This window comes from Diabrotica virgifera, chromosome 3, assembly GCF_917563875.1.
Source record: "Diabrotica virgifera virgifera chromosome 3, PGI_DIABVI_V3a".
Taxonomy (NCBI): domain Eukaryota; kingdom Metazoa; phylum Arthropoda; class Insecta; order Coleoptera; family Chrysomelidae; genus Diabrotica; species Diabrotica virgifera.
In genome coordinates this window covers 149,134,795-149,153,400 of record NC_065445.1, presented here as the reverse complement: position 1 = coordinate 149,153,400, position 18,606 = coordinate 149,134,795, and the positions used below count along the sequence as shown (strand labels likewise).

Genomic DNA, 18,606 nt, shown 5'->3' with positions numbered 1-18,606 from the left:
GACTACGACAGCCAACGATTCGAAGGCAAGAAGCCCACCAAAAGACCGTGTAATAGCCCAGACACAGAGAGAAATCAAAGTGACCTGGCAAACACGATACAACAACTGATGAAACAACTCGAACAGAGAGATAAAGAAAATAAGCGAGTACAACAAGAATTCAAGGAAATACTCGAAGAAAGAGACAGAGAAAATAAACGAGAACAACAAGAATTCAAAGATCTAATCGCCGAATTAAGATCAATAATTAGAACAAAAGACGACGAAGCAAGAAGGATGATGGATCAAATCATGAAATTGACCAAAACCGTCCAAGAAATGACAAACAAACGGACTGTCACAATAACAAAAATAGACGAAAGTCCAATGACCTGGGAACAGAGAGAAAATGAAAAACATGAAGAATCAGAAACAGAGACAACGGTATACAAAAACAAGTCATACCAAAAGTCAATCCTATCCAAAAGGAAAAAACGAGAGGTAATAGAAATAATAAAGCCTCCCAAAAAAGCAAAACAAAATGAAGACAACATAAGCTCAGCTGAAAAGCAGAGACGCATAGTTGAAAAGAGAAAAGAACAAGAAATGGACGACAACATAAGAGCAAGAGACATAAGGAAAGCTGAACAAGCAAAAGAAAATGAACCACAGACGGGAAAAAACACCCAAATGGACGAGGACGCCGATGAAGAAAAAGAAGGTTTCACGGAAGTAAATCGAAAAAAAGGAAACAAAAGAAAAAATAAAGAGAAAGCTGAAAAAGAAAATCCAGCCAAACAGGTAAAATCCAACTCAGAAAATGAGACAAAAACCAACAAAGACCAAAACAATGAAAAAACACCTGATAAAGCAAAACAAGAAGGAAAAGCGGCCACAGCCTCGACCAGCAAGACTGTGGAAACTACCCAAAACAAAAACAACAGAAAACCGCCACCAATAATACTGAAAACAATAGAGGCTGGCCAGGATATACTGAATACAAGTGCCAAACAAGGCATAATAACAGAAAATAAATTTGCAAAGTCAGGCAGAAGTATTATAATTCAAACTAGAAATAGAGAGGATTATCATGGCATGTTAAAAATACTAGAAAATAAAGGCAACCAAATTGAATACGTCGCATATCCCCTAGATGAGGATATAGATAAAACAAAAAGAACAGTCATACGCGGACTAACGAAATATACTAACGTAGACGAACTAGGAGATGAAATAGTCAACCTGAAAATAGAAATAGTAGACCTACATAGAATGATATCCAAAAAAGATGGCAGAGAATTGCCCCTTTATATGCTGACACATTATGAGAGCGACACAGAAAAAGTTAAAAATATAACAAACTTATGCCATATGAAAGTTGAAGTAGAAGAAGAAATAAAAAATAAAAAAGATGTGTTGCAGTGCTACAACTGCCAAAACTTCTTCCACGGCTCCAGAGCGTGCAGATGCTACTCCAGATGCGTGAAATGTGGTGAAAATCATGCCACTAGAAATTGCAATAAGGAAAGAGACACACCAGCCAAATGCGCAAACTGTGGTGAGGCTCACACAGCCAGCTACAGGGGCTGCAAAAAAGCGCCAAAAAAAAGGGTAAATACACAACTAGTACCCAGAAACATAAGCACACACAACATGCAAATAGCAACACCTAACATAAGTTATGCAGCAGCCACACAAGGCAAAAAAGACGCTCTGGCAGAGAATAATGAGATATTAACAGCAGTGCAACAACAAATGAAAATGTTCACAGGTATGTGTGAACAAATGACACAACTATTACATGCACTGGGGCTACCAAAAACCGTATAATGTCAGAACAGTTTCGGGATCTTCGAGTTGGGTCATGGAACTCTGGCGGTTTACGGCAGAAACTGAACATACTAGATGAGTTTATCAACAGACTCAATATAGATGTCATGGCACTGCAGGAAACAAAACTCACTGAAAAAGTGAAAACCAAATTCCCGGGCTATGACATCTATAGAAAAGACCATAGATCTCGCTCGGGTGGCACGGCCATCATGGTAAAAAAAGGAATAAAACATCAACATATCCCGACACCGGATGGTCTGGTCACCCTAGAAGCAACAATAGTTCGGATCTGTGCTACTGACGAAACGCTGAAAATAGCCTCAGTGTACGTCAGACCGCAGGACCCGATCTTCGAGGAAGATCTAAACCTAATACTGGATTCAGACGAGCCAACAGTCATCATAGGTGACCTAAACGCGAGATCGCCCAACTGGTTTGACAGAAGAACGAACCGAAATGGAAAACAACTTTGTGGCTATCTTGAGAAGAAAGAAAATACATATGCAATCGGACCAGTTGAACCAACACATTTCCAAGCAGAAATACCAACACACTTGGACATAGCAATTCTACATAATATTGGACAACAATATGAAATAACATCAGTAAACGAGGGCAATAGTAGTCACAATCCAATTATCCTGACCCTAGGTGCAATAGAACTTAATCACACACAACCTTACAAGAAAAAAAGGACAAACTGGCCTAACTTTAAAAGAGTCATCAGTGAGAACATCGGCGATATTCCGAACATCAATAATATAACGGATTTAGATGAAAGCGTGATTAAGTTAGAACAGACAATACAGAATGCTATTAAAGTCAGCACTAAAGAAGAAACAACAACAATTAAAAGAGGTAGGTTCAAAGATATATCAGAAGAACTAAAAGAATTAATCAGAGAAAAGAATAAAAGAAGGAGAAGAGCCTACAGAACAAGGGATCAGGAAGACAAAAGAATTGCAAATGAATTGGACAGAGAAGTCAAAAAACAACTGGAAGAACATAGAAATGAAAACTGGGACAAATATATCCAAGAACTAGATCCGAATAAATCCGGGTTCTGGAAAGTATCTAAAATATTAAGAAACGAAAGAAAACCAATACCAGCCCTACACGGAGCAAATGGAATAGTATACACAGAAAAAGAAAAGGCAGAAGTCATGAAAGATACCCTAGAACTAGGAAGCACAAAGAACTTTCATCAGGAAGAAGACCTAGACTTCACAATAGAAGTAGAAAACAACGCTAGAAGGTTAAGAAGAAGAAAGGGAAGAATAGCTCTAGAACACACGTCTCCTGAAGAAATTAAAGAACTACTAAAAATGGCAAACGCAAAAAAAGCGCCAGGGCCTGACAATATAACAAACAGGGCATTAAAAAACCTGCCAACAAAAATAATAGTTTACATCACGAACATTGTAAACAGTATACTAAGACTAAGATACTTCCCGGGTAGATGGAAAGAGGCAAATGTTATTATGATAGGAAAACCGGGGAAAAATGGGAGCTTTCCACAAAATTACAGGCCAATAAGCTTACTACCAGCAATAAGCAAAATAGTGGAGAGAATAATTCTTAAAAGACTAAAACAAGAATCAGAAGCTCTAGGAATCATCCCAGAATCGCAGTTTGGTTTTAGATCAAGGCACTCATGTGAGCTACAAGTACTAAGACTAACGGAGTACATAACAAAAGGGTTCAATGAAAAGATGTACACAGCAGCAGCCTTCCTCGACGTAAGTAAGGCCTTTGACAAAGTATGGCACGAAGGTCTGCTGCATAAAATGCATGAGAATGGATACAGCGAAGCGATGACATGCCTCCTTGCGTCATACCTTACAAACCGAAGGTTTAGAGTTCGAATAGGGGCCACCCTGTCCGAAGTAGGAACATTGGAAGCGGGAGTGCCTCAAGGAGCGGTACTATCTCCTTATCTGTACACCATCTTTACGGCAGACACACCTACAGATCCACGAACCCTACTAAGCCTATATGCGGATGATACGGCAATAGCAGCAAGTAGTAGAGACCCTAACCTAGCCAGAAATCACCTACAAAGAGCCCTAAACCAACTGCAGGAATGGTGCATACAATGGAAAATAGCACTAAACCCCGAGAAAACACAGGCTGTAGTGTTCCAACACAGATATGGTAGACCAGAAAGAGAACTAAGAATGGAAAACACAAACATAGAATGGAGTAGACAAGCGAAATACCTAGGGGTTACGCTTGACAAAAGGCTCACGTACACAGAACACGTGAAACAAACGGTCCACAAAGCCAAAGCCTTAAGAAGTCAACTCTCCTCGCTGATAGGGAAGAGAAGCAAATTAAGATTCAAAACAAAAATTAGAATGGCTAATAGTATAATCATACCAACTCTCACATATGCATCTGCGGCATGGGGACAAACATGCAAAACTAACAGAAAGAAAATCCAGGTAATCCAGAATAACATAATAAGAGATGCCCTAAATGTACCCAAATACGTACCAGTCAGATACCTGTATAACAAAGACACGAAGCAGAAAAAGATCCTTAGAATGATGGATGAAAAAGCATATGAAATTTTTAATAACATAAGAGACCATCCAAACAGTAAACTGAGAGAGTTGACAGACTATGATGAAAACATACGTACTACACACAGAAGGCCTAAACATCAAATAACAGGATATAGGGAAGTCCCAGAATAATGACCTCAAGAAATTAAAGACAGTCGCACAGTCGTAGGAACATGCAAAATAGTTGTGAAAAAAAAAATAAATAAAAAAAAAAAAAAAAAAAAAAAAAAAACCGAGAAACTGCGTTACTCTACGGAGTAGCGAAGTTGATCACTAAAAACAAGATACATGAAACCATCAGCTCAATAAATTTAGTACTGGTAAAATCAAGGTGTAAGTATGAAATGCAATAAAGACCCCTCTGGTCCTTTATACACAGCCACTTAGGCTGAAGGCCTTTCAGGCAGGTCAATGAGAGACCATAGCGCGTACCTGAGCATCGAGACCGTGTCCGGCAAGCACGAGCTTGATGGCCAGACCTTGCGGCTGCTCGGCTGACGAGGAGAGCAATACGCAAGTATTGTCAAATCGGCAGCTGAGTGACCGACACACACCAAAGTCCGAGCGGAGGGACACCAATCCAGGTTGGTGTCTCTCCGTTCGGAACACACATTTAGGGACTTCAGTCCAAAATCATGAAAAACATAAATAAACTCAGTAAAGTAATTAGGGAGAAAAGCTAAACAGCTACCCCTACAGATAGGTGGCCTAACCACAACCATGACAAGACGGAGGGTGTTACATTACCCAAATCACCCGAAGTAAAAGTTCAAAGCCTCCCCTTCGTATGTCACACGTTGGGGAGGGGTGGAGGAAAAAACCTGGGGGTCAGATAGGTACCGCTCCGGAATGATATTCTTCGGGAGCGAGACCGGTTTGATCTTCGGACATGTGGGTCCCGCTGACTAGCAGTGGTACACACATGTTCCTAGAGGTTGGGTTGAACGAGTGTGTGTGTGTGTGTGTGTATGAGCTTTAATCCACGTGAATACTATATTACACTGCATAGTTGTTAGATAGTATCTTTAATTCTTTGATGTAGGGATTTACGTTAACAGAATTTTCGTCTAGTTGACTAGAGAAACTTTTTAAAACTGATAATGAGTCGGATCATATGTTTATTTGTTTTAGATTTTTATTTTCGGCGTATTGGCATGCTTTTATGATATAGGGGAGAGTTGGACAAAACCGGGTACCATTCCAAAAACCGTCTGTATCTTTTGCTATGTGAGAGTAGCAAATGTTTGCTGCAGATTGAAATATTCTCAAATGACTTAAGTTTGATATGCCAATGTCAATTTTTAAAAATATTCTTAGATTCTTAATTTTTTTCATTTTTATGAAAATATTGCAAAATACCCGGTTTTGTCCAACCCGTATGATAAAACCGGGTAGTAACTTAATTATCATGTAAAAAGACTAATGGGCAGAAAATAAAATATTTATTAAAAGTATGTGAACAAAAATCGAAAATCTATGAACAGAAGTCACAAATAAAAACTTCATCTACATCATCATAGGCACTGCAGGCGTCATAAGCCCATTTGATGCAAGACACACATTTTATCCAGCCTTCCTTCGCATTATAATTTGAAAATAGTTAATTGTAATATAGACACGCATCGTCATTATTATCTTCTTCCTCCAAACTCTCCAAAATGTTGTTTTTGGTGCAGCCCTTTTTACCACGTTTTTCTTTTTTTTGTCCAGTTCATTTAGTTTTAATTTTTTTACGACTGGAGATTTTTTTTTATTTTACCTACTAGCTTTCTTACTAGCTTCTTCAACAGATGTTGTAGTTAACTAAAAGCAAAAAAACCACTGCAGAAACTGGAAGTAACAACAGGTCTGATAAAATCGGGTACCCGGTTTTGTCGATTTTCGGACTACCCGGTTTTGTCAAACTCGTAAACAAGACATTGAATGTTATTTAAATTTTTAAGTTATGAAATAATATTCAAAATTTTTGGCCAAATTAAAGGTAATATACTAGGTTACATGTATTAAATTTTGAAATGGCCATTAGTTATTCATTAGCGGAGAAAACTTACTACCCCGGCACAGATTACTCAAATGAGGTAGAAATGAATAAACACGACTGTTAGTGGTAAAGGGACACTAATTTTAACATTGTTTAATAGATAGCAGCAGACAGTTAGAAGAATTAAGGGGTACCCGGTTTTATCAACCTACCCGGTTTTGTCCAACTCTCCCCTATTAGAAAATATTGATCAATTTAAGGAGAACAAAAGAAGACTGGTTTAATGCATTAACAAAATTTGAACCAGAAGCATTAATTTTGTAGGAGCCCCATAAATCGTGATGGGTATTAAAATCACCTCCGATAATTATTGTTGAATCATTTGAGTTGTTTAACAGGTCGATACAATTTTTTGTTGTTGGTGTGATGTCTGGTGGATAATAAACTGCTATGAAAGATATGTTATTAACTACAACTGCACAAGCCTGTAAATCTTCTGCAATATTGTTTAGTAGAGTTCATGTAGAGTAATTATATTAAAACTTAAATTATTTTTTATTAATATTGCAACACCAGTTGTGCAATCGACCGGTTAAATGATAATTTTTGTTTGGGTTAAACCAAGACTCTCTAATTAAAGCTATATCAATTTTGTAATCATTTAAAGCTTTGACCAAACTAAGTTTATTAGCAACCGCAGAGCGGGCAGCGGGCATTCCATTGCATAATATTAATTGACTCAATATTCTTCATCATCGATTTGTGCATCATGATTATCAGTAATATTTTTAATAAAATTAATGTCAATTTTTGAAAGGTCATCAAAAGAGGAAACTTAATTGATTACTTTTTTAAAAATTACAATTTTTTTTTAAATTCATCACCACATAATTCTGGAACCGACTGTTCTCTGGGTGGAAAAGTAATTGGATTTTCAGGGCCAAATCTATGAGGAAAAATAGGTTGATCTGTTAAAACAGTTTTCGGGGGCGATAAAGCTCTACGTTTTTTGTTGGGATTTCTTATTTCAGATTGGGGTACATGTCTAGGTATAGAATTCGCTTGGATAGGTTGTGACAAAGATAGTTTTGGTTGTGGATGCGGTCTAACTCTAGCTTGTGATAGGGGGGGGATTCTTGTTCTGTCAAATGAGATAACATCTGAAAATTATTTTGTAATTTAAGTGTGGAAGCATATGAAGAATTATTATTACGTTTTGCTTCAGAAAAAGTTAAATTATCTTCAGCCATCTGTTTTTAAATTGTATATTGTTTTATATCAAAGGGACAGTCTTTTGAAATAGATTTATGAGTATTAGTTTTACAATAAATACAACAGCTGTTTTGTGGTTCGCGACATGAATGAGACTTCCCTTTCTTTACCACAGTTTATACAAGGCGTTGTTACGCTACGGCATTGTTTGGCTACATGGCCATATTTCAAACACTTAAAATATTGCGTCACCCTGAAAATAAACGGTTCTACTGGACATGAGACCGAGTTAATGAGAATATTTGATGGCAAAATATTTCTCTCAAATGTAACAATCACAGTTTGTCTAGGCAACAAAACTGTTTCACTATTTGACACGATTTTTCGTTTTACTCTCTGGATATTGGTGATTATTACATGCGATAGAAAATTTTTAAAAGATACTGTTCATCAAAAATAGTATCAACTTGCTTAATGACACCTTTCCTAGATAATAGATTATTAGGTATAAATGCTTTTAAATTTTCTTTTTGAAGGTTTGGGTTAGTAATTAGATTATTGGCATCTCTGATGGATTTTAATTGTACCCTAATTCTATTCTTACCTACCCTGTCTATTCTTAATATATTTTGAACGCAAAGTTTCTTGTGAAGAATGTGTCCAACTATCAACATGCTTAATGATACCTTTCCTAGATAATAGATTATTAGGTATAAATGCTTTTAAATTTTCTTTTTGAAGGTTTGGGTTAGTAATTAGATTATTGGCATCTCTGATGGATTTTAATTGTACCCTAGTTATATTCTTACCTGCCCTGTATATTCTTAATATATTTTGAACGCAAAGTTGCTTGTGAAGAATGTGTCCAACTGACATGGGGTGTAAATTTCCAATGTGGTGTGAATTTCCAATGCTTTGATCATTTATTTTTTCGATAAAAACATATACAAATTCCGAATAAATGTTAGGTTTTTGCAAATTAAAGATCTAACTGTTTTGCTGGTTTTTATCAGTGGTATTTTTACTGTTGTTGGTAGGGTCGATGTGTTCGGTGACAGAATTCATTTCATCAAGTGTTTCATTTTCTTATATCCCCTCTTCATCGGGGGGATGATCGTTGACCATTGTAGATAACCTCACAAACACTATTCACTGGTTTTTACTGAGTAAATATAAGTAATTTAATGAGTTTTAAAAGTTAAACCAGAAAAAAATTAAATCTCAAAACACAACACCAACACAATCCAATTATTGCGAAAAGAAGTTAAAGGCTGGTCAATCCATCGGAACTTTACTTCTTATCAGTAAAAACTTCAAGGAACTAACAAAAAAAAACTAACTATTGAAAATAATTTACGTTTTATAAAGGTTTTTCAACAAAAAGTTCAAAATTGACAAGTAATCGTTATTTGACTTTTTGACGTATGATGTTGAGATAGATTGTAAAATAAAAATGTATTTCCGTAACCTAAAAATAATATTTTAAATGAATGTCTTTAAAATTTCAAAATATTGTATGCACAGTGCACGTCTGGCACTAGCCAAATGAGAACAGTGGTAAACATCATGGTTGGTGACGTCAGACCCAAGCGCGCACTTTTGAAGTTGTTTGAAACGGTAAATTTGGGCGCGGAACTATTATCAGTTGTTGTACGTATTCTTTTTCTCATGATCATCTTTCAGTGCGTCACAGTTTTTCGATTTCTTTCTAACGCATTAAGTTGTATGTGACAGAAAAAAGGCACGTCTGAGATTACAGACAGTAAGTTAGTTATTCTAGTTGTCGATAGATGGCGCCATAATAAAAAAAAATATTTTTTTAATTAGATAATAATATTACAAATATAATCTGTATAATTTATAAGACTATACAAATTAAAGAAAATACCATTTTATAAATGCAAGAAACACATTTGATTTTTTTTTCCAAATTGAAAATAAAATGTGACAACTGTCAGATTTAACTAAAATGTCATGTTAGAATAAATGTCATAAATGTGTATTATCACGGACTTACCCTTTTTCCTATCATTTGTTACGCACTGAAAAATGCTCATGAAAAGGACAAAACACTATTAATTGTTAAGACGTAATATTTTGAATATAATATTTTTAAACATAAATTAACAATTTTATGCAAAAATATTTTTATGTGTTCCCTTTAGTTCCCTATTCCGGAACCTACTGCTAAATCAAGTCTGGAAATAATAAAAAGTGACTCATATTTAGTATTGGACTATAATACAACGCACCACAGTATCATCACCATCATCATCATCATTATCTTGGTGCTACAGCCCTTAGAGGGCCTCGACCTTCTCAAGCTTTCTACGCCATTCTGTTCTGTCCCTTGCTTGCATTTTCCAGCTGCCGACTCCGATCTTCTCGGCATCTTGTGTTAGCCCGTCCATCCACCTCAGCTTTGGTCTACCCCGTCTTCTCATTCCCACGGGTTGCGCTGTTAGAATCTTTTTTATCATGTTCGATTCAGGGGACCGGGCTACATATCCTGCACCACAGCGGCTAAATTTAATTGTAGATATACATCTTAAGGCTCATCCTCTAAAATCATAACGGTAAATTTCAGGTGGCTATCCCTATCTCAAAAATTTCTTTTTGCACGTAAACAAAATCTGTTTGTACTCACTTGTTTGTATTGCGTTAGTATTGGATTGTATCACCCTTTATTCGTTTATACTGCCCCCACTCTTTTAAATCTGTCTGGAGGGGCTGGTGACATGCTATCACTCTTTTTTTGATCTGGGGGTCTGGGCTGGGTATGATCGTTTGTACTGCTTTAGTACCGCATTGTACCGCCCTTATTTTATTTGTACCGTCCCTACCCGTCTAGATTGTCCTGGGAGGGGGGCAGTGACATGCTACCCCTCTAATCTGCACTCTTTGCCATCTGAACGTCGAAAATAGGCTATTTCGTTTGTACTGCGTTAGTACTGGATTGTACCGCCCTTATTTTGTTTGTGCTACCCTTCTACATTTAAAACAGGGGAGGATTAGTGCTAGGAGTAAGGACACAAAATCAGCTAAACCTTGCACATAGTAACACCGCGGATGTAAAATTTGGTAAATTCGTCAAAACTGTAACGAATTACATTTTGAAACTGAAAAACAGGCTTGCAAGCCACTCTCCGCTCTCCACAGGGGATGGAAACTTGCCCATCAGATGAATCTCTGAGAAGTTTTACGCTACCAATTAAAAACATGGTACATGTATTTGTTCAACACAATTTTCGATCAAAAATCAGATCCCGAAATGCACTTTTCAACTTCGTTGTACAACTACGACACTTTTGTATTCTCACTGGGGGTAAAAACCAAATTGTAATCAGAGAATTTACAGGGTCCATTTCTACGGCCCCCCAAAGTGGGGTAGGGGGTCGAGCATAGTATGAGCAATTTGTGCCCAATTTGTGCTATTTGTGTTCAGGGTCCCAGAATTTGTGCCGCCTTACTTCACCCTGGACATTTAAGAAAAGTTTGGGGGGGCTAGCAAAGAGTTCGAAAAAGGCTAATTGCGTCAAAAAGGCGACTCTCTTTGGACGCTGTTTCTCTCCGACTTTGATTTTCGATCCTCTATTCATTTTTCTTCTTAAAAGTCGGTTCTTTGAATTTTTGGAGAGATAGTGAGATGGAGATGGAGAGATGGAGACGGAGTGATGGAAAGGTGAAGTGATGAAAATGTGCAGATGGATAATGCGGAAGTGGTGAGATGAAGATGGAGTGACGGAAATATGTAGTGATGAAGTAAGCGATGCAGTGATGGCGAGCATAGTATGAATGCTCATACTATGCTCGACCCATAACTCCACTTTGGGGGGCCGTAGAAATAGACCATGTAAATTCTCTGAGTACAAGGTAGTTTTTACCCCCAGTGGGAATACAAAGGGGTTGAAGTTGTACAACGAAGTTGAAAAGTGCATTTCGGGATCTGATTTCTGATTGAAAATTGTGTTCAACAAATACATGTACCTGCCACTTTTTAAATTGGTAGCGTAAAACTACTCAGAGATTCATCTGAGGGGGTAAGTTTACATCCCCCCGTGAAGAGTGGAGAGTGGCTTGCAAGCCTGTTTTTCAGTTTCAAAATGTAATTCGTTACATTTTTGACGAATTTACCCAATTTTACATCCTCGGTGTTATTATGTGCAAGGTTTGGCTGATTTTGTGTCCTTTCTCCTAGCACTAATCCTCCCCTGTTTTAAATGTAGAAGGGTAGGAGTAGAATAAACAAAATAAGGGCGGTACAAACCAGTACTAACGCAGTACAAAAGAAATAGCCTATTTTCGACGTTCAGATGGCAAAGAGTGCAGAGTAGAGTGGTAGCATGTCACTGCCACCCCCAGGCCAATCTGGACGGGTGGGGCCGGTACAAACAAAATAAGGGCGGTAAAATGCGATACTAATGCAATACAAATGAACATACCTCTCCCGGACCCCCAGATTGGAAAAGGTGGGATAGCATGTCCCCAGCTCCTCCAGACAGATTTAAAAGGGTACAGTACAAACAGGAACAGTATAAAGCAGTACAAACAAAATAAGGGAGGTACCATCCGATACTAAAGCAGTACAAACGAACATACCCATCTCGGACCCCCAGATCTAAAAAGGGGTGATAGCATGTCACCAGCCCCTCCAGACAGATTTAAAAGGATGGGGGCAGTACAAACGAATGTAGGATGATACAATCCAGTAATAACTCAATACAAACGAGTGAGATTTTTTTCGACTCTCAAATCAAAAAAGGGGGGCTGGTAACATGGACCTCTCATAGATCTCTCTACACATGCTTCTGTGATATATTTATTAATTTCTTGGGTATGCCTAGTCCTACCATGGCATTCCACAGTTCCACTCGTATAACACTATCATATGCCTGCTTATAATCTATAAAAAGCCGGTATAATGTTTTGTTGCATTCTTAACATTTCTCCATTAACTGCCTAGAAATATAGCACAAACTATACCTCTATAGTTTGTGCAAATCATTTTATCACTCTTTTTGTGTATCGGAATGATAACACTCTTTTTCCATGAGGTTGATAATTTATCTTCTTTCCAGGTTTGGCAAATCAGTTTACGAAAGGCATGTACCAAAATGTCTCCTCCATTTTTCAAGCATTCTGCAGATACAGTGTCAGTTCCTGAGCTTTGTGGTTTTTATCTTTATAGATAGCTCTAGAGTCTTCTTCGACTGTAGATTCTTCTACTATGGGTTCTGCCGTAGAATACACACATTCCTTTCACTGACATCCTCCCAAAATTATGTCTATGAATCATAGACTATAATTATTATGATTAAAATTAATTTGAAATCTCTGCCTACATAACGGGTGAAGTCGAGTTCGCTCCGCTTCGTTCAGGTATATTTTAGAAGGGTACGAATTGGCTCCCGCATGAATGCGGGTAGGCTCTCATATAATCGCGGAAACATTAGACATTGTTGCCAAATCGTGTAATATTTATACTACTTAGGAAATTTACATAGTGATATAGACTTTTTATAGGAAAATTATACTTTTAGACAAATACTTTTAGAGTTTGTTTTAGTTCAACATTGGCATATGTGGCAATTTTAACACAAATTATCGGTGTCGGCCGGTATGCGCTCGACCGTTTTGCGCTCTTACCTGAAATCGGCCGGTTTGCGCTCTACACTCTAATACCCGAAAGTTAAGTTAGGACCGAAGGGTTAGGTCTTCCTCCTTTCCCATAGATATTTCTAGGAAGGTACCTGTTTCTAACAAAAAGAGAAAATTTGAAAGAAGTGACAACGCTGGGTGATATTTTCGACATGTTTAGTTAAAATAAATTTTGTCTATGGGAGCCAATTCGGACTCTACCTTTTTTAGTGCAGGTAAAATTCTTACCATTGGGAGCGAACTCGACCCCGTTCACATAACTGCTGGGCGAATTGAAAATTTACTTATAATGAATTTAGGAACATGAAATATATAGGGAATCAATAACAAACAAGAACTGATAGTTAAAGATATGGAAAAAATAAAATTGAATATACCTACATTGAATATATGTTCTCACGGAAACAGAAAAAATGTTAAATAAGGTAATGCATCATCATCAATCAGCCAATCGCGTCCACTGCTGGACATAGACCTCCCCCAGTTCTTTCGAGTGTTCTCTACACTGTGCCGCTTGTAGCCAGTTTCCCGCTAGGTACTCTTTTTATGTCGTCGGTCCATCTAGTGGTCATCCTCGGCTTTTTTATAGTTTCTGGGCCTCCATTCCATGATTCGCCGTATCCACCGTCCATCTTGTGTTCTAGCTAAGTGTCCTGCCCAGTTCCATTTAAGTAGGGGTCGACAAGACAAGAATTCTTGTCTTGACAACAACTTCTTGTCCTGTCTTGAGAAAAAATCAAGAAATTTAAAAAAATCTTGTCTTGACGTTTTCTTGACATTTTATATCTTGTCTTGACTCAAGAAATTTCAAGATCTTGAAATTTCTTGATTACCCGGTCCGGTGATTCCCCGGCGACCTTTTTATTGCGTTGCGTGCTAACACGGTCAATGGGGGGAGTCCCGATCGAAAATCGAAATAAATGCAAAATATTAGATAAAGAATGGGTCTTGATCAGTAAATTTTGTCAGTATCTGAGAAGCTTTAAAACACTTTCTTCAATACTCGAAGGCTCAAAGGGGGAAAATATTGCACACTCCCATTGGAGGTAATTGGAGTAAACTTACTTTTAGACAAACTGGAAATATTGGGCTCATTAACTTGATAATTAAATTGATAGAGACACTACCGACGAGTAATTAATTTACTTCATTCAAGCTGCGAGAGATAAAATATTGAAACACTATAACAAAACTAATTGGATATACTGTATAGTTCTTATTTTGGATCCTCGGCATAAAGTAGAGGCATTTTCCTCTTCATCTTGGGGAAAGCTTCTACAATCAGAGGCAGTACAAAAATTTGAAGAAATATTTAAAGCTTATTATTTTAATAAATCCCAGAATAATCTACAGAATCCAATACCAGAGACAGCACTTAGTCTGAAAAAAAAAGATAACGAATTTGATTTAGATATTACTTATCTATTTAAGAACGCTGACAATGATAACTTACAATCTTGGAAGTATGAAATTGAAAAATACATAAATGAGCCTAGGTCAGAATATACTGGTCTGAGAGTATACTTGATTGGTGAAGAAGACACGAAAATATCTATCCGTCATTATCGAAAATGGCCAAGGATTTTTTCGGATCGCCAGCAACATTTGTACCTGCGGAAAGGCTCTTTTCAAGAGCAGCTTTAACAATAGCAAAGCCAGAAATCTGCGAGGCGTTTACTCTATGAGAAATGTTATCTGCCTTATCATGGCTTATCAATTCCGATTTAAAAATGTGCTAAATTTGTTATTTAAAATAAAATCTAGTTTGCAATTGTATTTTCAACAGGATTAGGTAAATATCATTAATTATTATTTTTAATTTACATTTTTGTATATCGTTTTGGCGAAAAAAGTGTTCAATAAATTAAAATATGTTATGTTAAAATAATGTTATCTTTTTCACAAATAAATACGTTTTAGAGTTTTCATTATCAGTCAAGATATTTCAAGATTTCTTGTTTTCTTGACAAGAATCTTGACAAGAAGTATTGATATAAAATTTCTTGTCTTGTCTTGAAATCTAAAATTACTTCTTGTCTTGATCTTGTCTTGAAATCAAGACAATATCTTGAAATTTTCAAGAAGTTGGCGACCCCTACATTTAAGCGTCGTAGCTCTTTCGATGACGTCTTGAACTCCTGATCTTTGCATGATTTGTTGGTTTGTTATGTGGTCTCGAAAGCTCACGTTCAGCATTGCACGTTCCATGGCTCGTTGTGTAATTCTGAGTTTATTTGCGGATTTTTGCGTCAGTGTTAAAGTCTCTGCTCCATAAGTTTGTACAAGCAAAACACATTGGTTATAAACCTTTCGCTTGAGACACATAGAAATTGATTTTTTTAGAATATGACTTAGTTTACCAAATGCTGCCATGTAGGCGTATCCGCCTCTGTATTTCATGTTTTTGATTGTCTCTGCTTATTTTGATCTCGTGTCCCAGATATTTGTAAGTGTCTGTTTGCTGTATGGTATTATTATTGCCAATAGTTATATTTCCACTCATTACGAGATTTGTCATAAGTAAAGCTCGGATTATTCAGAATTTGCAAGAAATATGCGCATAATATGCACTAATATTTATCAGTGGTGTCATGGTGTGGGAACGCCGTTCCCGCACTGGTTAAGAAAAGAAAAAAAAATAATAGAGAATTTAGGTTTTGTAAACAAAAATTAGCAGTGCGTTCCGGCACTGCGTTCCCGCACTGCTAATTTTGCCATGACACCACTGATATTTATTCAAAATATGCACCAATTTATGATCAATATGCAAGTAAACATGCAAAATATGCATATATACAAGGTATCTATTTATTTAATTTGAAATAAAACAACGAATTTAAAATTATTTATTAAAACGGAACACACCTTTCAATTTATAAAAAATACATTATTTTAACTCTACTCCTAATTTTGACTGAGGCTTGAGGTTTACGAAAACCTCAAAAAAAAAAATAAAGGAGGATGAAAATTTGGAAATACGTAGTTGAAATTGTCTATTATACAAAAATAATATAAGTATAAGAAAAAGTTTACAATTCTACATCTCCTCCATTTAAAAAAATGAAGGGGATTACCCCCTTCTCGGGGGTGAAAAATATACATTTAAATTAAGTCCGGAATTGGATAAAATGATCAATTCTAAGCAACTTTTGCTCTATAGGGTTTTTTCTTTAAGTCAATACTTTTCGAGTTATTTGCGACTGAATATGTTCATTTTTAACAAAAAAAAAAACATGTTTTTCCCCTTTTTTTCGCAAATAACCCAAAAAGGAAGTATTTTATCGAAAAAAATATTCTTATCCAAAATATAGCCTATAAAAATGGAAAAAAATGATGAAGTCTGTAGACCCAGTTGACGCAGAGTTGTAGTTAATGAAAAGTAGGTTTCTTCTTCGTCAAATTCCAAATTGAATATTTCAACGTGAAATAACCAAAAAACGGTGCACTTTTCGGGGAAAACTCATTACAACTTTTTTAAAGTATTTAAAAAAGTTTTTTTGTTTTTTAAAAAACCTTCCAACATTTAAAGTAAGTGAGGTACGCTCAAAATATTGTTGGTTCGTTTTATTTTTTGGCAAAAAGAATCGCAAAGATATTCCCCTAATTAGCATCCCAAATGAAATTAATCGTTACCGCTTCACAAGTTACTTTGTATTCTTTATATGATATGTAAGTTTCATCGGCTCAAAGTGCTTATTTTTAAAAAGACTGGTTAAAATGGCTTGAACGAGTCACTAATCACGAGTGTATACAAATTTTGAACAGCCATAGCGTAACCAATTTTTGTTTAACAGGAAAACAAAAAATCCAAAATATTCAGAAAAGCAAAACGTACCTTTTATTACTCTTTGAGATTTTTGGTATTACTATTAATTTTTAAGTTATTTTGAAAAAAAAAAAATGAAGAATTAAAAAAATATTTTAAAACCAAATTTTTTCAAAAATGAGCACTTTGAACCAATGAAACTTATAGATCATATAAACAATACAAAAGTAAAGTAACTTGTGAAGCGGTAACGATTCATTTTATTTGGGATGCTAATTAGCGGCTGATTTTCGTGATCCTTTTTACCAAAATGTAAAAGGGACCAACCAATTTTGAGCGTAACTAACCTAATTTTAATGTTAGAAGTTAAAAAGAAAAACAAAAGTAAACCTTTTTTAAACACTTTAAAAAAGTTGTAATGAGTTTTCCCTGAAAAGTGCTCAGTTTTTTGGTTATTTTACGTTGAAATATTCTATTTTTTGTTAAAAATAACAAACTCCGTCGGGGCCCCCCGCTGAATTTGAAATGGGGCCCCTTTTAACCCGGGAGCAGTCGCGCCGTTAGAAAAAATCCGACTTTTTATCATTTTCCGTGATAACTTAATGAAAAATTTTGCAACATAACTTTCCACTTGTAAGTGCCTCGAAGAAGATTGTAGTAATGCGTAGGATTTTTTTAAAATTTTTTAATTTCATTTTTATTTTTTTTGTGTGGAATTTGTGGCTTTGGTGGGAACCAATTAGTTTTAAAATTGTTAGAAATAGATATTTAACATAACAAGCAAACAAAAATATTATAAAATTGAACTTTGTTTTAAATTCGTATTGTTAGATTTTGTTCTACGCGCGACTGCTTACGTGACAGAAGTGAGCGCGACTGCTCCCGCGTTAAACAATTACTAAATACGACTTATTTAACAAAAACTTTTTTGTGTTAGCGTTATCATTCACTGTTCACAACAACTTACATTTCTCATCTTTATTGGTATACAGACCCATTCCAAATAAACAACTTCTTTTGTTGTTTTCTGTACAACTTACCTACAATACATTTAATAACCAGCTTTAAAAATAGTAAATGTTAAAACAATTCTTTCTTGATTTCTTATACAGTGTGTTTGCGTAGCTTGGAAAAATGCTCTGCATGGTATAAAACTTAAGTTGCAATAATCATATATATTAAATTTTATTGATTTTATACGAGGTATATCAAAAAATATTAATTTCGCTCAATAGTACCTATACCACCTTTATATTTTACAATATTGAAAAATTTTATTATAAAAAGTCCTTCGCAATTAAAAACTATGTTTAAATATGCAATTATATCATTCCAGTTGAAATATTGTGAACTATAAAGGTACTTAACTCTTAGAGAGAAATTCATATTTTCGACATACCTCGTATAAAGTTGGTAAAATGTGATATATTACGATTGAATCTTCGTTTTAAGATAATGCAGAGCTTTTTATAAAGAATCTGATAAGAATTTTATAAAGAATTTTTTCGTAAAATTAAAAAATTAATAATAAAATAGTTATTATAATTGTAATAAAATGATCTTGATTATCGGTAATTTGAGAAATATTTGGAAAAATTAATTTTTTATTT

The 18,606-nt window shown here is 35.7% G+C and overlaps 1 protein-coding gene across 2 annotated transcripts in view; it reads left to right on the top strand.

The window, feature by feature from the left end:
- Positions 1-18,606, top strand: part of LOC126881349 (uncharacterized) — an 89,243-nt gene that overhangs the window by 37,095 nt on the left and 33,542 nt on the right. The window contains exon 1 of one of the 2 annotated variants that reach the window (XM_050645593.1): positions 14,688-15,022. The exons of the other annotated variant lie outside the window; for it this stretch is intronic. The gene's annotated coding sequence lies outside the window, so the exon portion shown is untranslated. Of the gene's footprint in view, positions 1-14,687; positions 15,023-18,606 lie in introns of those variants that run through there. 2 annotated transcript variants of the gene reach the window in all.